The sequence below is a fragment of the Octopus sinensis genome, linkage group LG17, assembly GCF_006345805.1.
Source record: "Octopus sinensis linkage group LG17, ASM634580v1, whole genome shotgun sequence".
NCBI lineage: Eukaryota > Metazoa > Mollusca > Cephalopoda > Octopoda > Octopodidae > Octopus > Octopus sinensis.
Genome location: NC_043013.1, coordinates 20669145 through 20678529, shown reverse-complemented (window position 1 = coordinate 20678529; position 9385 = coordinate 20669145). Strand labels below are relative to the sequence as shown.

General features: G+C 35.2%; 1 long non-coding RNA gene across 2 annotated transcripts in view; it reads right to left on the bottom strand.

Moving 5' to 3' along the window:
* Nucleotides 1-9385, bottom strand: part of LOC118766741 — a 430300-nt gene that overhangs the window by 418821 nt on the left and 2094 nt on the right. For both annotated transcript variants that reach the window (XR_005002648.1, XR_005002647.1), the window contains exon 1: nt 9136-9385. This exon is cut by the window's right edge. This is a non-coding gene — a long non-coding RNA (uncharacterized LOC118766741). The remainder of the gene's footprint in view (nt 1-9135) is intronic.

Below are 9385 nucleotides of genomic sequence, written 5' to 3'. Positions count from 1 at the left end.
AATGAATGATATATATCTTTATATTGGTGTTAAGTGTCATTTAGGTACACAGTGTGTGTGACTGTGTGTATATATATATATACATACATACATATGTAATATATATATATATATATATATATATATATATATTATATATATATATACATACATATATATATATATATATATATATATATATATATATATGTGTGTGTGTAAATATTAATAAATGTATATATTTATACACACACGAATAAACATTAACATTGTTAACATAGCAGGTAAGAAAGTCAGGTGCGACAAGTATAGAAAGTTATAGATGAAGAAAAGCGCACTTTACCTGGCGATTAAGTAAAAACTGTGTTGGTCGATATATCATAGAAGAGAGAGAGAGACCAAGTGACGTTTGCTTCAGCAAGTTAATGTATAAATATTATGAATGGACATCTGAAGCGGAATTTATGAATGAACGAGTGGCTGGCGTAGAATGGAGTAAATAGTTTTATACAACTCACTACCGTTAAGCTGAGGATGGAAACACTTCTGTTATTCGCTGTGTTTGAATTAACTTACCTGGATTCTTCTCTCCTGCCGAAAGTTCCAGCCTCTTCTTCTACAATCCTTTATTCCTCATTTATTCATATCATTTCTTTTGCTAATGTATTTATATCAGGTAATATTTGAACAAAATAAACCTATGCGGACATATGCATGCATTTACACACACATGCATACATACAGACACACACATACACACATACACACAAACATACACATATATTCATATATATATCTACATACCTTTAAAATGCACACACACACACACACATACTCACACATATATATATAGGTATCTGTTTGTGTGTATGTATGTATATACATACATATATATACACATATAAATATATATATATGTATGTATGTATATATATATATGTATATATATATTGACATATATATATATAAATCCATACCTATATATATATATATATATATATATATATATATATATATATATATGTGTGTGTGTGTGTACATGTATATGTATATGTATATGTGTGTGTGTATGTGTATGTGTGTATTTACACCCTCATACTATATCTATATGTGCAATTGTTAAATATAATTATTTAAATTTTCCAATAAACATATGGTTACATCTATTTCACACACAGACACACATAAACGGACACATGGACACAGACACAGACACATGGACACGAACATAAACACAAGCATGGAGACCCTCACCCACTCACACTTATCAGCCCGTCCTCTGTTCTAAAAATAGAACACTCGCAAATGTTTCTATTATAAGACCGTTCTCGGCTGTGACCTCCCACCCCGCCCACAAACAATGATGCTATTTGTTGTCGTCAACGTCTCCCACCGCCACCCATCCGTTATCATATGCAACTTAAGATGCTGTAGACGTACAAATGAGGTGTAGACAATATGATATTGCGAAGGCGTGGCACCTATCGTGTGTAATGGACACAACATTTAACAGGTGTTCCCTTTATAATAATACCTGACAATATTTGGTATTTCTGTCTTATCCAAAAGAAAAATTGTTTCCTTTTCTGGATGGCCTTTACGTAATTAGTGTTGGTGAATAAAAACTATTATATGCTTGTCTTTTATCGTTTACCTGTTTCAGTCGTTAGACCGCGGCCATGCTGGGGGTCTCACCGGTAAATTACAAGAACGTAAACACACTAACACCGGTTCTCAAGCCTAGCGGGGTGCAAACACAGGCACAAAGACACACATGCACACACATACATATATATATATGCGACGGGTTTCTTTGAGTTTCCGTCTATCAAATCCATTCACAAAGCTTTGGTCCGTCCGAGGTTACAGTAGAAGACCCTTGTCCAAAGTGTCACACGTTGCGACTGAACCTAGAACTATGTGGTTGGGAAGCAAACTTCTTACCACACGGCTACGCTTGCGCCTGATTCGTCTAATCTTCGTAAAGGGTTTATAGTATTATATATTTCACTGGCAGAAACGTTAGCACGCCGGGCGAAATGCGTAGCCGTATTTCGTCTGCCGTTACGTTCAGAGTTCAAATTCCGCCGAGGTCGACTTTGCCTTTCATCCTTTTGGGGTCGATAAATAAAGTACCAGTTACGCACTGGGGTTGATGTAATCGACTTAATCCGTTTGTCTGTCCTTGTTTGTCCCTTCTGTGTTTAGCCGCTTGTGGGTAGTAAAGAAATATATATTTCACTTTACTCCGTTTTTGACTATTGTTATCAAAGTATTGAAAGTGATGGTGGGTTACAGAATGCGTTGTATAAGTGCGAATTCTTACATTCTTAGTTCGAATCCCTAACTTATAGATTTTTCAGGACACTGAACGATGCAAGTGAAAATTAGACCGTGGTAAGTTTTGAACTCTGAATGTTGAGCAATGAAACTATTTTGGCGTGGTTCTATATTAATGGTCGTGGAGGCGCAATGGCCCAGTGGTTAGGGCAGCGGACTCGCGGTCGTAGGATCGCGGTTTCGATTCCCAGACCGGGTGTTGTGAGTGTTTATTGAGCGAAAACACCTAAAGCTCCACGAGGCTCCGGCAGGGATGGTGGTGATCCCTACTGTACTCTTTCACCACAACTTTCTCTCACTCTTACTTCCTGTTTCTGTTGTACCTGTATTTCAAAGGGCCGGCCTTGTCACTCTCTGTGTCACGCTGAATATCCCCGAGAACTATGTTAAGGGTACACGTGTCTGTGGAGTGCTCAGCCACTTACACGTTAATTTCACGAGCAGGCTGTTCCGTTGATCGGATCAACCGGAACCCTCGTCGTCGTAACCGACGGAGTACTTACACATGTTAATGGTACAGAGAATTCTAAAAGTCACACAATGTCAATGATTGTATGTAAAGAGACACCGATAATGAAATATATACCAGTAATTCATTGTAAATTATCTTCTCGACCAATTAACAGAAGATTGCAGCGTGAGTTGACCTATAAATACTGCAAAAATATTTTATGCGACACATTCCCCGCCTTGTGACCCTTTTCCGATCACCAGCTCTACCACCGATTTCCTGGGCCCATATAAAGATTTTGTTGCTAAAATTTATGTTCAATAAATTGGTTATATTTCTACAGTAAACAAGATATTAAATTTTTTTTATATAATTCATAAATAAGGTTTATTTATAAAAATACAGCAGGATTTTGTTTTTGTATATCCAACGAATGGTTATGGAGCTTCAGTTCAGTGGATTAAAACAGGAATCAAAGGGGGCCATAGGAAAACAAAGGTTGAGAGCCACTGCTCTTGATGGTTGCTTAACTTGCTAGAACGAGCAGCCAAATCTTCCAAAAATCATAATAAGCAATCTTAAAAAAATGGACGTGTTAGATAAAGCGGTCCCGGGTTACCTGTGCATAGGGATAAGAGATCTACTTAGAGCTAACCATAACAACAACCCTTTGTTAGTCACTAATAATAATAGTAATCTATATGTGATTAAGGAATACCACGTGATATATGAGCTTCTTACACTTGCGTCAATAATTAGTGTGCAATATTTCACACGAGGTGCACAGCCATATACAGTTTAATGGTGGCCGAGGTGGAAGCAGTTGGTGTTGTTTATCAGTCCTAGTTAAGCAGGACTATCATCAAATGTACACCCGTCATGACCATCTGGACGTTCTGTGAATACAGAACTACAGTCTCCAAGGTGTCCTTATTTTTTAAGTAATAAAACATGATTGGAGAAGGTTTTCGTTTGCTAGGTCATTAGAGGCATGGGTTACGAAAACACTCAATAGAGCGACAGGAGGGGCCAGGGTTTTCTACGGTAGACATTCGTTAATTACTGTTTATGTGTGCACATTGATATTACTCGTTATAAACCAAGGGTACTTTGGTGTGTGATATTGCACAAGTAAATGAGTGCTATAACATTTATTCCTTTCACAACAGAAACGTAAATATACCGATTCCTTAACAGACACAGAAGTTAGTCAAATAGACGCCAGTACTCAACGGGGCCTTTATTTTATTGAGCTCCGAGAATGAAATAAAATTGATGCTGGCAGGATTTTAACTCAGAATATAAAAGAATTTAGTAACTAAATACCACAAAGCAAACACCTTAACGATTCTGTCAACGCACCACCTCTGGTGGGATTAAAATCTAATAGTAATGCTTATCAGTATACCAGAGAGCTTAATTATCTTGGCCTCAAGGGAGTGGAGACTGTGTTATAAAAATGCCCACACTACAGCAATGCCAATACTAAGCTATTGATCACTTTTGCAGGGGTTCGTAATGGCTCCTGATTTAGACAGCGAGTTCTGACCTTAAACCTTTGAGAATCGAACTAAACCATCCCCAACGCAACATATTGTTTAATCGCAGGCACGTCTTGATCAAACAGATTTATGAACAGAAGTTTTCTTGTCTTTTACTAGGTATAATGTGTGTTAAACTTCCTTATCGAATGAGTACTCCTTTTTTCACGAATTCTAGCGTTAAATTTGAGAGATGATTGCCGGCTATTTCAAACATGTGAAGTGACGAGGTAGATTCGAAAATCACTTATGTCTCTTAGTTTGGTACCTGTACAGTTTCAGTGAATTCCACTACGTATGAAATACGATTAGAGGTAGCGTATTAAAACATCAACAACCCAGAATATACGTATCTAAGTGTAATTCACAACCGGAAAGAGGTCTGTGGGTTTCGAACAAATAACAATTTAGGGTACATATTTAGGGTAAAAGAAAGCTTCACTTCTAGGTCCCTATTCATTTACAGTTAACGTTTATATTTTGTATTAATTACAGTACTTTAAATACATGTGTAGATTTCATGTAGTTTATTTAAAGTAAAGTATCGTGGTAGTCACAAAGAATATATGTGGAACAGATCGTCTATAGGACACTGGTTGATCAAAGCGGGCTCAAGCATTATTATATTGGCGAAGATTGAACTAATATCTGGCTACCTACATGGAATAAGTCTAGGGCTCTATTTCGGATGACCTGGAAATGCACAAAACAAATGGAACAGATTTAAAGGTGAGAATCTGTAGCAATTTTGAATTATATTTCATTTATAACAGAAAAAAAAACTAACATTCATTCCATGTCTTTGGAGTGTAACTTGAGGTGACCCCCAACAGAAAATAATGTTATTTATTAAACCCAAGTGAGCCCTTATTGAACATATTGCAGCCCTAGTTGAGCATATTGCTAATCCCAAAATAACCCTGATCGAGCATATTGTTGTGTAACTCCAGGTGAGATTTGTTACAGCTTCTAAATTGTCAGAAGTATATTAATTCTCTCATAGATAAGATAGAAGAGAGCTGAAGTGGATTATATCACTCTTAACGATTTATATCCCCACCCGCAAATAAGATGGAACTCAGAGCCAACAGAGACAAGATATCAAATCAGAAGGTACAGGAATGTCATTAAATGACGCCAAGCACTTCATCGGTTGTTTTGCCGGTTTTCTTAAGCAAATCCTTAACCAAAAGTACTGATTTCTATTACTGACACAACATCACCATTATATTATTTTGCAATCTATAAAATGTCCTCCAGTTATTAACAGTAGTTATATTTTAGACACGAACGAAAATTAAAGAAAGTTAACCACTACGGGGTTTGAAATGATAAAAGCAAATACGTCACACTATATACGACAACATACTTTGATCCTTCTATTTACTATTCTCAACTCAACAATAATAATAGAAAATATATTAAAATACGTCTTTTATTGTGGGATTTGAATTTATTTTGAGGATTACATGAACGTACAAGGAAACGGTAGTATCAGAGTGCCAAAACTAGTAATGTAACAAATAACATACCACACTAGATGAATGAGAGCAACAGGTGAAAAAAAAAACTACTAACTTCAACAGAAGCTGATATCTCTACAGACAGGTAACTGTTTACCTGGCTCACTCGCTGTTCTCTCTCTCTCTCCTTAAATCAACATCGTTTCGTAGCAATCGTTAAGCGTACAAACATCAAACACTTGTCGTTCAAACGTTATTCTATGTACGTATAGGATGAATGTGTGTGTGTGTTATCTATCTATCTATCTATCTATCTATCTATCTATCTATGTGTATGTGTGTTTATAGATGTATTTATATATAAATTTATACATATATAATTACATGTTAATATTATGCCTATATATATACACATATATAATATGCGTGTATATTATATTTATATATATATATATATATATATACATACATACATACGTACATACATATATATATATATACACGGGGAATTTGTATACCTGAATATGTATTGGTGTATTGGTGTAATTATATAAATATGATACAAATACACATAATTAATAAAAGCTTGCTTATACATGTGTGTGTGTGTGTGTGTGTGTAAATTGTTACATCTTTATTTGAAATATATGCATGTATTACTCAGCTTCCCATGTTTGTGTGTATATTGTCAATGTATGCATTCAAATGAATATACAATGAGTGTGTGTGCGTGTATGTGAACGTATCCGTATAGAGTGTCAACGCGTAAAATGTGAAATTATGCGACAAACTGGATCGTCATACGTGTCCGTTAAGAGGCGCTATGCGGTGTTTTTGTCGTTACACCTGTGATATCAACAGGTGAGTGTGTTTGGCTGATGAAGTTTATCACCACATCACTGATACTATCGCTGTCTCTACACTTTCACAGCATATTAATTCTCGGATGGTGACGGAATATTTTCTGTCGTCAGCTAGGAAGAGTTGTACAATTATAAGCGGGATAAAAGACAATATTTTTTTAGTGGGATTTCAAGTGAATAAGGATTGCTATGTATTCATAATATTAAAACACTCCCTATTGCGTCTCACACAAACGAATATTTTTTTTTATCTAGGTGCGACGTTAATTTTTTTCAAGTATTTAAATGAGGGCAATGAAATTGCATTACTGGTACACATTTAAAGGACCTCGGTGAAATAAAGGGATGGAGTTCTCAGGTAATTGAACCCCAAGCCAACCTAAACGCTTCTATTGAGCCCGTCTTCGTTTGTAGTCATTTTAAATATAAATTAACGATTGCAAACCGTCAAAGTGTCGGTTTACCGGGTCCTTATAAACATCGAGTAATGTTTATATGTTTCTCAAAGTATGTAAATGAAATGGAATGAAAAAAAAAAAATGGTTCCAAAAGGGAATCGAATCCGAATCAAGGACTAAAGTCTCCAGATCCTTTCCTTTCCTTTACATTGATTCTCAAATAGCAATGCCAACAATGACTTCTTACATGACGTCACAATTTTTCACAGCTGACAAGGAAATAGGGAATTGTAAAGTAATTTCAATCCCGATTGGAAAACGAAACCTTAGTGTGGGAACGGCTTTCTGGGAGATAAGGGTTTCTCCCCCCCCCTCTTTAAATACTTATATACAGTAGATTCCAGCGACCGATCAGCGTTGGTGTTATTTTAAGGATTATTAAATTATGCAAAGTGAAACGCTGACAAATCTGGGCTGGAGATTTAGGTCATTGTAATTTCACTGAGTCTTCACAAAGGTAATGGGTATAGATAAAATACACTAGAGTCCATGTCTTTCTTCATTCGAGTTATCTACGTGGATGAAATAGGGTAACAGTGTCGAGGAGTGTAACTTGAGAGAAAATCGTCAGGCATAAAGATCCTTGCTTTTTTTCCCGATTTTAAGATTTCTATGGAGAGAGATTCACAAGTTTTCAATTAGAGTTCAATTGATGACATTAACCCCAGTGCTAGAATTTTACTTAATTTCGTCTTCCATGGACAATAGGAAAGCGAGATTTGAACTCAGATCCTTAGCTAAATACACTCAATGCATTATATTCTGTGCTCTACTGCTTCTGCCATAATATACGACTCTAATGTAGGCATTGTTAGAAATGCAAAGGAGAAACAATTCATACATACATAGATACATACATGGCAACCGGCACCCTCCTCATTGGAAGATTTATAATAATTAAAAAAATAGAAGAGACATACATACACACATACCTATATATCTATCTATCTATCTATTATCTATCTATCTATCTATCTATCTATCTATCTATCTGTCTGTCTGTCTGTCTGTCTATCTATCTATCTATTTATCTATCTATCTATTATCTATCTATCTATATATATATATATATATATATATATATGGTATCAGTAATATGGTTATCAACTGGGATATCACTTATATATATATATATATATATATATATATATATATATATATGTATATATATCCATCCATCCATCCATCCATCCGTCTGTCTGTCCATCTGTCTGTCTGTCTGTTGTCTGACTCTGTCTGTCTGTCTGTCTCTCTGTCTCTGTCTCTGTCTCTCTCTCTCTCTCTCTCTCCATATATATATATATATTGAAAGTTTAAAAAGATATATAGATCATGTCATAAGTCCTAGAGGTCATCATAATTAACACGACCGTGTTGCTGGATACTGGGTCTTTTGCGGTGGAGTGAGTCACAAAACTAGAGACTAGATATTGCTTATGCCCCTGCAAATATACTCTTATTGCAAGGGACACACTTGGGATGGGGTGAGAGGTACAATATCGTATAACTATTTATTACTATTATTTAATATTTTTTGTTTTTACCGCAAGTGAGATTGCAAATGAAGTGTAAACCACAGAATGGTTATTTCCCTAAAGACAAATTGCAATAAATTTCATTCCTTCTTTTAAAAAGGTTAGGGAGTCAGATGTTGGTGCAACTGCTTCTTGTATGTTAGCTGCAGATCTGTAATATCGAAACTGAGACTACCAGATATCACCTGTATGCTTGGGTGTGTGTATATATATATACACATACGATACCCACCACACATATACATATATATATATATATATGCATACATATATACATACATATTATATATATACACGTAAGACACCCCCACACATATACATATATATATGCATACATATATACATACATATATACATATATATTATATATGTACACGTACATAAATACACACACATACACATACACACATACCTGAAGACAAAATTGCTTGACACGCATCTTTAAATCACCTACATTTCTCTCTCACTTTCTCTGTAACTTACAAAGCACAATATTCGAACTTACCTGAGTTTCTTTAATTACAATCCAAACAACCGTTTCACTTCTCACGTAATAAAATAATTGCTTCACTTTGATATCTGCAAATCATCGTTTGTATAAACGATGTATGTGTGTATATTTTATATGTATATAAAAATATTCTTGTTTGTGAATGTGTGTATATCTATGTATACATCTACGTATGTGCATATGTATATAGGTGCGTCACAGTACAGGTGTGTCCAGGTGTGTATATAATATATGATGTTTTTGA